The 15,468-nt window shown below is 42.0% G+C and overlaps 1 pseudogene; it reads left to right on the plus strand.

The window, feature by feature from the left end:
• The first annotated feature begins 7,863 nt into the window (after nucleotides 1-7,863).
• On the plus strand, nucleotides 7,864-8,440 carry Rpl19-ps11 (ribosomal protein L19, pseudogene 11; annotated as a pseudogene).
• The last annotated feature ends 7,028 nt before the right edge of the window (nucleotides 8,441-15,468 follow it).

Below are 15,468 nucleotides of genomic sequence, written 5' to 3' on the forward strand. Positions count from 1 at the left end.
GTGTGTGTGTATCTGTCTTAGGGTTTCACTGCTATGATGTCCATGGCAACTCTTACAAAGGAAAATACTTAATTGGGTCTGGCTTACACTTTCAGAGGTTCAGTCCATTATCATCATGGCAGGAAGCACGACGGCATGCAGGCAGACACAATGCTGGAGAAGGCGCTGAGAGTTCTACATCTTGGTCTATAGGCAGCAGAAGGTTACTGTGTGCCACACTGGGTAAACCTTGAATATAGGAGACCTCAAAACCTGCCTCCATAGCAATTCATTTCCTCCAGCAAGGCCATACCTCCTAATAGAGCCACTCCCTATGGCCAAGCATTCAGACATGGAATCTATGGGGGTCACTCCTATTCAAACCACCACAACATTTATTTCTAAATATAACATTTTCAGTCCATATACTGTTATTTGTATGCATATTTTCAGGGATGACCACTTGGCACTGAACAACCAATTGGTGTGCTTGTCCCTAGTAAGAACACCTCTCCTGCTTTCATCTTTCCTCGGTTGCCTATAGTTCTTTGTGTAGGGTGCGTCCTTAGGTACTTTTCTCTAAGAGACACATTCTTTGTCACATTTGAGCACTCATGTTGGCAATGCTCTATGGTTGTCACCTCTGACATTACTAGGAGACACAGTTTTACAGCAAATCCACTGATTCTCTGATTCTTACACTCTTTCCACCCCTTCAGCTGTGCTGTTTCTTGAGACTTTGATTTTTTTTGTTTATTTATTTTTGTTTCTTTGTTTTTTGTTTTTTGAGACAGGATTTCTCTGTGTAGCCCTGGCTGTCCTGGAACTCACTCTGTAGACCAGGCTGGCCTCTAACCTAGAGATTCAACTACCTCTGCCTCCTTAGGATTGAAGGCATGCAACACCACTGGCTGGCTCAAGTACGCTGCTTTCGTGCACCTAATGCAGACACATTTAGGATGGGAAGGCTTGGGGTGACCTCCTTTGGGAAGAATACTTGCTTTTAATTTCTGAATTAGGGAGTCCCTTTTATCCAATTAAGATAGAAGAAGACTATTTTTAATGACAGCATAAAAGGAGACACTGCCATTTATCTTATAAAAATTAATTGTATCTCTCCAGTTGTTTACCAGAGCTGTGTTATTATGAAATTAGCTCAAATATATGCTTCATGTATTTCTCCCGTCAGTCACTTTCCTGTTCCATTCTTTCAGGTTTGATTCTCACCCTTTACTTCACATCCCTTTTGTCTCCTCTCTTTAATGCAAATATGAAACAGAAAAAGAACATTTCGGCTTCGTAAACAATATCGGTAGAGCTATTTCAAACTCCAGTGCCTGTAAGTGATCTCCTACTCATACACAGGAGGAAAACCCTACCCAGTCTTTAGAATAAATGGGACTGCGTTTTAGGGAGTTCATCATTATTTATTTTTGCCAGTTATTTCAAAGGAACAAAAAAGCCAAGTAGGGCATGGCGGTACACTTCTTTAATGCCAGCAGTCGGAGGCAGAGGCTGACAGATGTCAGTGAGCTACAAGTCTCCCTGTTCTGCATAGCAAGTTCTAGGCCAGCCAGGTTGTGTTGTCAGACCCTGTCTTTTTTTTTTTTGTTTGTTTGTTTCATTTTATTTATTATGTATATAAGTATGTAAAAAATATAATCAAAAACTCTTTCCCTTGCCTTAAATTATACACGTCACTAATGTCACCCAGTGACTTTTGACTATTTAAATACCCAAACACCTGTGTACTAATGAACACATGTTTCAAAGTCATGGATGTAGTGTTTGAGTGTCTGTTAAAATGAATCACTAGCTAAAACAATAAATCAAACTTGAAGATCATGACTGTTTTGCTGTTTGCAGACAATAATAAAATATGTATTAATGAAAAATACATATGGCTACATTGCTATATATTACAGACTAAGAAGACTGTCTCAGAATTCAAATAAAAAAAGGTAAAGAAAAGGGAAAAGGGGAAGAATGTAATGAAATTTATCAATATAGGTGCCATTTCTTTTTTTTTTCTTTCTTTCTTTTTTTTTTTTATTAACTTGAGTATTTCTTATATACATTTCGAGTGTTATTCCCTTTCCCGGTTTCTGGGTAAACATTCCCCTCCCCCCTCCCCTTCCTTATGGGTGTTCCACTCCCCATCCTCCCCCCCTTGTCGCCCTCCCCCCAACAATCACGTTCACTGGGGGTTCAGTCTTAGCAGGACCCATGGCTTCCCCTTCCACTGGTGCTCTTACTAGGACATTCATTGCTACCTATGGGGTCAGAGTCCATGGTCAGTCCATGTATAGTATTTAGGTAGTGGCTTAGTCCCTGGAAGCTCTGGTTGCTTGGCATTGTTGTACTTTTGGGGTCTCGAGCCCCTTCAAGCTCTTCCAGTCCTTTCTCTGATTCCTTCAACGGGGGTCCTATTCTCAATTCAGTGGTTCGCCTCTGTGTTTGCTGTATTCTGGCTGTGTCTCTCGGGAGAGATCTACATCCGGCTCCTGTCGGCCTGCACTTCTTTGCTTCATCCATCTTGTCTAATTGGATGGCTGTATATGCATGGGCCACATGTGGGGCAGGCTCTGAATGGGTGTTCCCTCTGTGTCTGTTTTAATCTTTGCCTCTCTATTCCCTGCCAAGGGTATTCTTGTTCCCCTTTTAAAGAAGGAGTGAAGCATTCATATTGTGATCATCTGTCTTGAGTTTCATTTGTTCTAGGCATCTAGGGTAATTCAAGCATTTGGGCTAATAGCCACTTATCAATGAGTCCAGCTTCTGGCTATTATAAATAAGGCTGCGATGTACATAGTGGAGCACGTGACTTTTTTATATGTTGGGGCATCTTTTGGGTATATGCCCAAGAGAGGTATAGCTGGATCCTCAGGCAGTTCAATGTCCAATTTTCTGAGGAACCTCCAGACTGATTTCCAGAATGGTTGTACCAGTCTGCAATCACACCAACAATGGAGGAGTGTTCCTCTTTCTCCGCATCCTCGCCAGCATCTGCTGTCATCTGAGTTTTTGATCTTAGCCATTCTCACTGGTGTGAGGTGAAATCTCAGGGTTGTTTTGATTTGCATTTCCCTTATGACTAAAGATGTTGAACATTTCTTTAGGTGCTTCTCAGCCATTTGGCGTTCCTCAGCTGTGAATTCTTTGTTTAGCTCTGAACCCCATTTTTAATAGGGTTATTTGTCTCCCTGCGGTCTAACTTCTTGAGTTCTTTGTATATTTTGGATATAAGGCCTCTATCTGTTGTAGGATTGGTAAAGATCTTTTCCCAATCTGTTGGTTGCCGTTTTGTCCTAACCACAGTGTCCTTTGCCTTACAGAAGCTTTGCAGTTTTATGAGATCCCATTTGTCGATTCTTGATCTTAGAGCATAAGCCATTGGTGTTTTGTTCAGGAAATTTTTTCCAGTGCTTATGTGTTCCAGATGCTTCCCTAGTTTTTCTTCTATTAGTTTGAGTGTATCTGGTTTGATGTGGAGGTCCTTGATCCACTTGGACTTAAGCTTTGTACAGGGTGATAAGCATGGATCAATCTGCATTCTTCTACATGTTGACCTCCAGTTGAACCAGCACCATTTGCTGAAAATGCTATCTTTTTTCCATTTGATGGTTTTGGCTCCTTTGGTCAGACCCTGTCTTAAAAAACAAACAAATAAAGCAACAAATAATCAACAAACCCAAATAGAAAAACACATGAATTCATCTAGCCTAGCATTAAAGAGACAGCAGGATTTTGCTAGGTATTAACTTCATGTTTCCACCTCGTTTCGTCCTCTGTGTATGTCTCTTTCTGTGTGTGGATGTCTGTGTATATATATTTGTTTGTATCTATGTTGTGCGCAAGTGTGTTCTCTGATTGTAGATTAGTACATTCTTCTGTGTGTGTGTGTGTGTGTGTGTGTGTGTGTGTGTCTGTATCTGTATAGTGTGTTCTTGGTTTGCATATGAATAGATTCTTCTCTTTGTGTCCCTCTGTTCCTCTGTCTCTGTCTCTGTCTCTCTGTGTGTGTTTGTATCTGTGTAGTGTACAGGTGTGTCTGATTGTTTTTAAGTGAGTGCAGGCTTTATGTATGGTGCCTGTGTAGAGGGGATAGATATCCTTAGATCCTAGCCTTCAAACTTGTTTTGAGGCAGGGTCTCTTGTTGTTCATTGATGCTTAAGGACAGTTAGCTTCTGAGATCCACTTGTCTTCGTTTTACATCTTCTTGCCTTAGGGGCTTTGGGAAGGCAGGTGCATACTGTCACATCTAGTTTATATAGGCTGAGGGGATCTGAACTTTGGTTTGTCCACTGAACTATCTTCTCTGTTCATTAGTGTTCATTTCTTTGAATAGATTTTGCTTAGCTCAAACTACATCAGGGGCTATTACTTAACCAAAAAGGGTTTCAAAATCAAGGATTAACCATTGTGCTATAAGACAATGATAAGATGTCAAAATGCTTTTCATACATTTACTTTTCAGGGAAATAGAACTAAATAAAAGCTAAGAAATTATTTGTTATTGTAAGAGAATCTGTCCTTCATGTTATAACAAATATCAGAGTATTTCTAGTAATTGGGGAAACTAATTTACTCTTATATTTAAATTGGAAACTTGCTTTAGATCTAAAAATTGAGGTACATTTTTTTATTTTGAATTAGAGAATTAAATACAAAAGTAAATCTATTCTCTTGTGTCTTAGAACACAGTTGAGTAAAAAAAAGCCAATAATGGAAAATTCATTCAAATTTTAATAGAATTGATTTTTTTATCATCTGATATTAGAACTAGTGATATTCAAGCAATGCCTCTACTTAATAACATTAAAATAAATGCATGTATATTAAATATTTCTTATGATTATTGAAGTTGACAAATTGTACTACCACTCAACCGAACTAGTAAACAGGAAGGCTAATTAAATATGCCAGATTACCAATTACTGAGCAATGAAAATAAAAGCACAGTCGTCTTTTATACTCTAGACATATTTGTTTTATGATTCAGAAAATATACAAGAAGTATTCACGAGCCATCATGATGTTTAACAAGGCTATACATATTTGGAAATGTTCTTTGGTACACAATTGATATAAGGAACCACGAAAACATGTCTGGCTGAACTTCTGGCCTCACATCATTCTCTGAGGGTTTTCGGAAATGTTAGTTGTATCTGTTATCTATTTTTCTACAATGTTGTTTAACACATGGCTCTAAAACCCGCATCTGACAAGATTCATCCATAGATTGGTTCATCATGGGTTCTGTGGAGGACCTAGGCTGGATGCAGACATCCTTGGCTGAAGTCTTACTCTCTCTGAAGGCGTGCCTCTCACCATCCCTGAACCAGCAATGCTTTACCCAGTGTCTTTTTTCCTATAATAATGGCAGAAGTTCTAAAGGGCAAGCACAGCTCAAAGGACAAGTCATGTCCCAGATTTCTACTTGTACTTTGCTCACTAATATCCCACTTTCCAAATTTATCCCATGGGCCAAGCACAACAAATATGGAGAAGGAAAGAGCACACAGGGAGAGCAGGGATGTGGGGGATGCTGACAGGGCAGCCCTCTCACCTATCATATCAACCAGCCTTTCCAAAAGTTCTCTTTTGTGTTGGGGTGAAGTGGAACGGGACGCTGGAAGTGCAAATCCATGGCACAGAGGTGACTTTACCAGGGGCCTTTATTATCTTTCTTCATCCAAAGTAATATTGTAGGCTAGTGGCACTATATGGGACTGAAGGGTATATTAAAAGTCCGTTTAATAACCAAATATGCACAAGTGACAAGACCAGCACAAGGAATATCTGAGTTCACTTTGCCTAGATTCATTCATTGCTAATGTTGATCCATATTGCTTTTCTTGAACCATTTGAGTTTACTGCAGATACCTTACTCTCTACCCCTGAATGCTGTCGTTACGTTCCCCCAAACATAGTCTGTTAAAAAGCCACAGTATGGACACCAAATCCCAGGACTTTAACTTGAGACAATATGGGTATCAATTATTTAATCCTGTTCAGACCTCATTCCTTGCTCTAATAATTGTGTGGTGACTCCTGTCTGCTTTGCCCCATTCCAGAGCTTGGCCCAAACTCTTGCACTGTGTTTAGCTGGTAGAGTTTTCCCCTCAGCATTAAGTGAGAATAATCCTTCAGTTTTAACCCCCCTCATGTTGTAGACTTCGAGAGATTACAAGCTAGGTGTGTTTGTGCATGCCTGTAAGCCTCACAATCAGGAGGCAGAGGGAGAAAAAGCATGAGTTTGGGGATGGCAGGACTACATAGAAAATCCTGACTTACTTAAAAAGCCAGTTATTTGGCAGACTTTTGCTTATTTTGATTTAGTATGACATTTCCAGATGAACGTACACAAGCTATCTATTTGGGACAAAATACTGTACTGGATATATTTACTCTTGCCAATGTGACACTGGGAGGCACACTATCCGTGTGTCCCATAATTAACTCTGATCTTGACTCTGAAGTAGTGTCTGTAAGGTTTCTTTATTTCGTTTATTATGATTTTGTGTGAGCGTGCGGGGTGTGTGTGCTGGAGAGGGGAGTGGATATCTACCACGGAGTGCTTTTGGAGGTCAGGGGGCAACTCTGTGGAGTCAGTTCTCTCCTTCACCTTTCTGTGTGTTCCGGGGATTAAACTCAGACTGTTCAGGCTTGCAAGATAAGTAAGTACTTTTATCTGCAGAACCATCTTCCAGTCTAAGACTTCTTAACTAACAATCACTTCCCCTTATAATTTGCATGTAATCTTCTAGAAAATACTATTTTTCACGTATGCACCCTACTTCATAGTCGTTGATACTTGCTGGACTCTATGGCCTTTGGTTCTCTGTGTCTTCGGATGTCATAGCCTGGATTCGCTTAGCCACACATGGAAAGTTGCATCTCTCTTGAACGTGTACATGTTTCCTGAGGATGATTTCCCACATAACCTAGCATAGCTCTTACTTAGCATTTATGAGGTGCATAATCTAATACAGTAATTGCTTGGCATTTATGTGATGCCACACACATTATGCGTAGCTGAGAAAGGGTCTAACATGCTTGGAGGTATAGAGGTCTACAGAATCCCTGCACAATCACTGATACAGGACTTGAACATCTGGGGATTTTGGTTCCCACTGGGGGCCTGGAAGCAGCCCTACAGGAATACCAAGGGACAACCTTTTGTATTGGTTGGTTTGTGTCAGCTTGACATAAGCTGGAGTCATCAGAGAGGAAGGAGCTTCAGCTGAGGAAATGCCTCCATGAGATCCAGCTGAAAGGCATTTTCTCAATTAGGGATCCATGGGGGGAGGGGCCCAGCCTATGGTGGGTGGTGCCATCCCCAGGCTGGTGGTCCTGGGTTCTATAATAATACATCCTGAGCAAATCAGGGCAAGCGAGCCAGTAAGCAGCATCCCTTCATGGCTTCTGTATCAGTTCCTGTCTCCAGGGTCCTGCTATGCTTGAGTTCCTGTCCTCATCTCCTTCCATAATGAACACCAGTATGGAAGAATCATCCAAACCCCTTTGTTCCTCAGCTTGTTTTGTTGCAGCAGTAGAGATCCTAAGATACCAGATGAAAGGGTAAATTTTTGCTTTCCAACATAACCTTTTTACTGAGTATTTCACATAATGCACTCTGATGATGCTCACTTCCTAGTTCTCCCAGGTCTGCTCTCCCTCCCTTGTGGTTCCCCTCAAAAACCAACATAATTGTGCTGTGTTGCCTATATACTCACTGGAGCATTGCCAGACTCCCTGGGCCAGTTCCTTAAAGAAAACCAAGCCCTTCCCCACCAGCACTCCTGCCAGAAACCATCAACTACAGAGAACTACACTTCAGCGTCTTTATCACAACTCTTAGAGTTCAGGCAGCCGTGAGTATGCTCAGGCTACAGAAGAGGCTTGCTTCTAATGTCCTCCGCTGTGGTAAAAAGGAGGTATGGTTGAACCACCAATGAGACCAATGAAGTCGCCAATGCCAACTCTCGTGAGCAGATCAGGAAGCTGATCAAAGATGGGCTGATCATCCAGAAGTCTGTGACTGTCCATTTCCGGGATCGCTGCTGGAAAAGCACCTTGGTCTGATAGAAGGGCAGGCATATGGGCATAGGGAAGAGGAAGGGTACTGCCAACGCTGGGATGCCCAAGAAGGTGACCTGGATGAGAAGGTTAAGGATCCTGCGCTGGCTTCTCAGGAGATACCCGGAATCTAAGAAGATTGACCGCCATATGTATCACAGCCTGTACCTGAAAGTCAAAGAGAATGTATTTAAAAACAAGTGGAGCACATCCACAAACTTGAAGGCAGACAAGGCCCTCAAGAAGCTACTGGCTGACCAGTCTGAGGCTCGCAGGTCTTAGACCAAGGAAGCATGAAAGCACCGGGAGGAGCGCCTCCAGGCCAAGAAGGAAGAGATCATCAAGATTCTGTCCACGGAGGAAGAGACCAAGAAATAAAGCTTCCCTCATGTCTGTACATAGTGGCCTGGCTGAGGCCTCACACAGATCAGTCATCAAAATAAAACAAGCCTTAAAAAAAAGTTCTCTTCGATGGTTTCCTGTCAGGACTACTACATTTTTGCTGTGGAGTGGGGCTTGTCGCCGAAGCTTCTTTCTCTCTTTTGCTTCTGTTGTTTTTCTGTATGTAATGGGCAGCTTTCTCTAAGTATCTCCCTTTCTCCATTTACTTATTCAATGGGTATGGACATTCAATTTTCTTTTTACTCAGTGGATTATAGGATATCATGCATTATTAATAGAGCATTCTGGTGCTCAATTTGTCCCATATTAGGGAAAGTCAGGAACCCCTGCAAGGTAGCTCCTGGGTCCTTGAAACACATTTTGGCTCTCTGTAGCTTTTGGCGGATCACGTTGTGTTAGCTCATGCTGTACGTTCCTCCTCCACACTTGAAATTAGCTATTTCTCCAAGGAGCCTTAGTTAATATGCTCTTTTTCCTTCAGGCTGAATCCTATTAATTTAGATGGAAATGTTGCCCAAAAGCTCAATAACTCAGGTTTAATAACATTATCATGAGTACTCCGAGGGACACTATGCTCAAACACATTTTACCGACTCTTATATAAAAACTCCAAGTTGACGGTATTGTAAATTATCCTACTTTGGAAAACTGGCTAACACACAAAACCCCCAACTATTTATCAACTGATTTTATCAAGCTATTAAAACAGTATTCATTTACAGCATAAAACATGTGACTAGTAGATTTTACTCTAAACAAGACAGGAACACTCTATCACATAATAGGTTTTACCCTTAGAAGATCATTGCCCCCCCCCCCCAGAGAAGAAACATGCAAAACCAAAACAAAGCAAAATGAACCAATTCCTGTATATGATGACGATTTGAATTGATAGAAGATAAATGTTCCAACCTCTTTCAGAGGAGGGGGGGGTCATACATCTGTGGCATGGAAACTTCAGTGACTTTATAAATGATGTAACACATGTGACAGCATCCGTCAGGGTCAGATGTATTTCCTTAAATAAGCCTTTTTCCTCTTGAATTTATAGAAAATGAGCTGGTCATTAATACATCAGTTTATTTTTGAACTCCTCTTGCCCCCTTTCCATACTTGTATCCTTGTTTACAAAGTTTTCCCTCCCCCCACATCCTTAGTTTCATATTGCAGAGGTACTGGCTTCTCTAATAAGAAGTGGTTTTCTGGGTGTCTGTGAAGACCACACACTTCTGGAAGCAATCCATACATACCCCCGTGCGACTTCAGATTGCCGCAGACAGAAGTGACTGACTAGAGCCAGAAGCAGCAGAAAAATCAAACTGACGAACCACCAGCCTCAGTCCCCATGCAAGCTCAGTCTGGGCAAGAGAAAAGCAGGGAAGAGACAGGTCAAATCCTACCCACCCTTCCCGTGTTCATAAGGTTCCTACACTATCATCCTTTTGTCTCTACCTCTTTCTGGTTGATTTCTAGACCATTTTGTTTTATTTCTTTTTGAGCTAGAGTCTCATGGAGCCAAGGTTGTTGTCCACCTTCTTTTCTAGCTGTGAACAGGCTGATCCTGAACTCGTGACTCAACTGGCTCCACCTCCTAGGTGCTGGGAGTCTAGACTCTTATCCTCCTAAGACCGACCTGTGCTGGGTTAATGTGGTCCTGGGGGCAGGGTGGGAGGAATGGTGTTCAGAGCTTCCTTCATGCCAGGGAGAGCTCTACCAGCTGAGCCACATCTCCAAACCTTTAGTCACAGTCTGCATGCGATGTCTCTCTCCGGTGTTCCTTGAGAGAACGCTAATTCATACTTCGTTACCATTGTCATGAGATGAATCATCTAATTCTCTTATTTCTGTGCTCATTCACCCTGCTTTCCAGGGGGAGCATCTTGGGCTCACAGGCATCCTCAGCTGATCTTTCTACCGCTCTTCCAGGCACCGCTTGAAGACTGTGCTCCGTAGATATCTGTTCTCTGAGAACTTGATTAGCTCCTTTATCTCCAACATGCAGTGACGCAATGTGTTCATCTATAGTTTAAAAATGGTTTGGTAATAAACAGGCAGCACACCAGCTTGGACCGTCATCACTCATGGCTAACCGCTCTGCTGTAAGGAGGAGGGTTAGACATAGGAGCTCATCCTAGCTAAGGATGGTAGAGGATTCTTGGGGTAAAGCCTAGGGGTATCCATTAGTAATTGTCAGTAGTAGGGGGGCAGGAAGATTCCATAGGGGCTAACAGAGTTCACCTTTCTGAATTAAATGTCTCATTTATGGTTTTAGAACACACTGTAGTTATTTATAGCTGTTGGATTAATTTTGTGAAGCATGTAAACCCCCAAACCGTAAGTACTAAACACCTAAATGAATGGTTAAGATAAGACTCTGAGTTTTTCTTGCAAAGAAATAATGGACTAGCTTTTTTTTTCTTTTATTGGATGTTTTCTTTAAAAATTTTTTTTTAACTTTATTTATATGAGTACACTGTAGCTGTTTTCAGACACACCAGAAGAGGGCATTGGATCCCTTTATAGATGGTTGTGAGCCATCCATGTGGTTGCTAGGAATTGAACTCAGGACCTCTGGAAGAACAGCCAGTTCTCTTAACCACTGAGCCATTTCACCAGCTCCAATAGTGGACTAGCTTAAATGAAAAATCAAAGTCCTTTGTCCCCTTCCCTTATTGTCTGTTGATTGTGAGCAGGTTCTGGCTAGAGACCCCCGTCATGTTTGAAATTCAGACTGCCATGCTACTTGTCCTGTTCTCACAACCTCTCTGAATCTCCATTTCCTTATCTTTAAGATGAGCGTTTTCATGGCTTGTGCACTCCAATGACATTGTCTCCAGGCTGAGATCAGTCAGTATCCATTAACACCTACCACGGAGCCAGCACCAAAAAAGTGAACTATTGGTGAGACCCTGAACTGTTCTGTGAGCATTCGTACACGGAAAGTTCTAACCAGGAACACTGGACTTTCTGAGATCATTTTTCTTCTTCTTTTAATACTAAACAGAGCTGAAAACGGATGATTTTCTGAGCAGGGGGGCGAGGTAGGGGTGCTAAAAAGCACCTTTGAAGGTTGGAAACATTTGTGCCTGGAGAATAAAGGATTGCAGAAGTGAATTCCCTCCCTTGGGTCTCCTGAGTTCTTAGTAGCTGTGAAGATCTGGCAATTGCCCATTGGTAAGCAAGCTAACTTCTGAGAATACTCAGTGGTGAGGGGTAGGGGTTGGGTTACAGGGGGAGAATATTAGGAACAGGGAACTCATGAGGAAGACAGCCTTAAGAGAGGACACCACAGGGCCCAGGCACCAAAGGGCAGGCTCTTGGTGGAAGTGGAGGACGGTCGCTGTTTATTAGGGTTGGGAGTCTGAGCTTGTGAAGCTGTATTTGGGAACCTCCATGTACATTAGGCAGATGACAGGGTGTTACTCAATCAGGACAGAGTTTCTGGGATGCTGCGAAAGGTCTTTCAAGGGACCCTTACCACGTACTGACTTTCTGCAGGCATGATATTGGGCCCTGGGATTTCCAACTGAGTGCCAAAGGTCTTAGGAAGTCAGTGGCAAACAGAAATCTCTGGAGCATAAAAATGATTTCTGTATGTCACAGGGCCAGAGTCAGCCTCATGGTGTCTATTGTGTCTTTCTGTATGTCATAGGCCTAGGGACAGTCTCCTGGTGTTTAATGTGTATTTCCTTGGGGCTAGATAATCTGCAATGAATAGCCTACCTAAAGATGCCATTCTTGGGATGTTGAGAGTTCTAGATATTTGAGGAACCCTAAAAGCAGGCTTGGTGTTTGGGATCTAGGAAGGGGCAGTGCTGTGGGGGACTGGGCAGCACAGGCTAATCAGTGTTTTTTCATTTATTACGCTATACTTCCTTTTTCTACTTATTTGCCTCCCTCTGCTGCTTCCGTGTGTTTTGTTGAGGTTATTTGACTTCCCTGACCCAGGTCTGACACTCCTTAGACTATAGAAGTAATTAAAATCAAATATTGACTCCCTCTTGTAAGGAAAAAGAAAATACATGTGTGTTTTTAACCAAGCAAATGGCTTCTGCATTTGCCTTGTCTCTGCCTGCATATCAGACGGGTTCTTTCCTTCACCCTGGATAATAGGAGGAAAATGAACACATTGAATTCTAGGGTGGATTTATAGATAGGTTTCTAATTCCACAATGCTGGATTGTTGAAAGGCCGTGGCATATGAATGATCTCATGTTGCAAATACAAAATGAAAATCTCCGCCAGCGAGTGCTTTTCATAATTCTTGTTTGATTTTTCCAAGCACAGACACCATTATTCAACACACACATGAAATCGTGCACCTGGGCATTTAAACTCGGGATTGAGTTTCCAACCGGCCTGAGCCAGGAAAAGGGCTTTGGGGAATTAGCATTTACCCGGCAGCAGTTTTAATAGCTCTGGAGAAGGGCTTGTAAGCTCTTCTGTCTACCACAGAGCTTCATGGCATTAGTGTCATGTGAAGGTATGAGAATGATCATGGGAATTTCTATTCTGCCAGCGAGATGTAGATAACTGTAACAGACGTGAATGTCCAGCGTGTTTTGAGATCTGTAAAGGTCCTTCTGTTAAGTTTTCCTTCTGGTTGATGATTTTTGTCTATGGCTGCAGAGAGATATATCCCCACCCCCATCCCCAAATATTTTAGTGACTTGCTTTGGGAAAATAACCTAGAATCTGTGTAAAATCAAGAATGAAAAGTTTTTCCTTCTATCATTATATTCCCATCCTCCATTGTCCTGTAATTTTTGAGAAAGGGTCTCATGGTAGCCCAGGTTGGCCTTGAATACATGTAGCCCAGGATGGCCTTGAACTCTTGATCTTTCTGACTCTGGAATCAGAGATGTATACCACCACACTCAGCTTCCTGTTGCCTTTCTTAAGTTTTATCTATTATCTATTTGGATTTTGTTGGTGCTTTTTGTGAGAAGCAGCAGTCAAGGCTGTGATAGTTCTCAGAATCAAGGTCACACAAAGCATCGTTCCCCGGAGACGCCATTCTTCTTATTCTATGATCACATGTGTGAGGCCAATGGTGTCTTAGTTAGGTGTCTATTGCTGTAACAAAACACCATGACCATAGGCAACTTGAAGAGGAAAGGTCTTGTTTTGTCATACAACTTATAGTCTACCATCCAGGGAAGCCAGAGTAGAAGCTCAAGCATGAACATGGAGGAAGGAATAGAGGTAGGGTTTTGTTGAGGTCATTTGGCTTCCCTGAATGCTGCTTTCTGGCTTGCTCTTCATGATTAGGAATCTTTCTTATTCAACCCAGGACAACCTGCCCAGGTGTGGCACCTCAAGAGTGATCTGGACTCTCCCACATCCATCATTAAATATCCCACAGACTTGCCTATATGCCAATCTTAAGGAGGGAATTTCTCAAATGAGTCTTCCCAAATGACTCAAGCTTATGTGAAGTTGGCAAAACAAACAAACAAAAACAAAAATCTAGCTAGCAATGTGTGTTTGTGGGATCAGATTCCTAATAGGAAATCAGCTCTTCCGTGAACTAAGGAGTAAAGGAAAGAAGAGGAGACTGTCTCTGAGCCATGACACCCTGCTATTGAGCTTGGATTTCTCACAGGACAATAACTTCTTCAGGTACCACAAAATCAACATTCATTTATTATGCAGGATGGTCAGCAGAGCACCTGGGGTTTCTAATGTCTCATTTACTTGTTTTGAATTGTTTTCAGAAAGTCTAGTTATGTATCTTTTACTTTTGTACTTATCACCCGTGATGGTTTGAATGATATGGCTCCCGTAGGCTCATATATTTGACTGCTCAATCCCCAGTTAGTGGAACTGTTTGGGAAGGATTAGGAGATGTGGACTTGTTGGAGGAGGTGTGTCACTAGTGGGTAGATTCAAGGTTTCAAAAGCCAATACCAGGTCAACTTTCTCTCTACCTGCTGCTGTGGATCAGGGTGTAAGCTCCCAGCTATTGTTTCAGTGCCATGACTGCCTGCTTGCTGCCGTGTCCTTACCATGATGCTCATGGACTCAGACTCTGAAACTGCAAGCAAGTTCCAAATTAAATGCTTTCTTTTATAAGTCACCTTGGTCACACTGTCTTTTTACAACAATAGAACAGTAACCAAAACATCCCCACACTTGACGAATACACAATGAGCATTCACGTGCCAGGCATGATACAATCACAGGAAACGAGTTGTAAGCTAAAGGTCTTAGAAAAAGAAAAAGGCACACCCAAGTTACAGATTTAACAAGAGTAAATGACCAATAAGGGCTTCATGATTGTGGAAAGTCAGGATATTGTAGGTCCAGAGTCAGATGGTCTTGGGCTATCTTTAGCCACTTAATAGACACTTTGTGTAGCTTTTCAATTGTTCACCTCTTGGTCTGATGTAACATCCTTTTGAGAGCAGTTAAAAGACTTAAGATGTAGTCTTAGCAAACCACTAGTTCCTCCCTGTCTAAAATCTAAGGATGTAAACAGATAGCATCTGAGGCCTCATAGAAGAATTTTCTTGCTTTGCTGTAATTTGCCTGTTTGTGGTCCCCATCAACGTGTTAGGTAAATGCCTTTATTTAAGATGGTGTTTTCTCTGTTACTAATACAACCTCCTCTAACTACTTCTGTGGTAAAGCATGGAATGTGGTGGAACTCCTGTTCCTAGGCCACAATCACCTATATCTGAGAGTAGATAATCTTATAACCCTTTTGAGGAAAGAGCTGAATTTTACAATGGTAGAATTAAAGATAAGGTCCTTATCTTTCTACTGCAGAGATGATGTGTAGGAGGAAGGAAGAGTGTACACAGAGAGTAAAGCAGACAGACATTTGCAAATGATGACGTGGTTGGTGGAGGAGGGTAAAAGCTGTGTACATTGGTGGCTGTGCCTGGGTCACCTCTTTGAAAGTGGAGAATGTGGGTAAGCTCACCATTGCTATCTTGAACCAGAAGGAGTAAATGAATAGGCATCTTTTTATATCTCCTCAGGAAAAAGTAATGTGACCG

This window comes from Rattus norvegicus, chromosome 2 (genome assembly GCF_036323735.1).
Source record: "Rattus norvegicus strain BN/NHsdMcwi chromosome 2, GRCr8, whole genome shotgun sequence".
Lineage (NCBI taxonomy): Eukaryota > Metazoa > Chordata > Mammalia > Rodentia > Muridae > Rattus > Rattus norvegicus.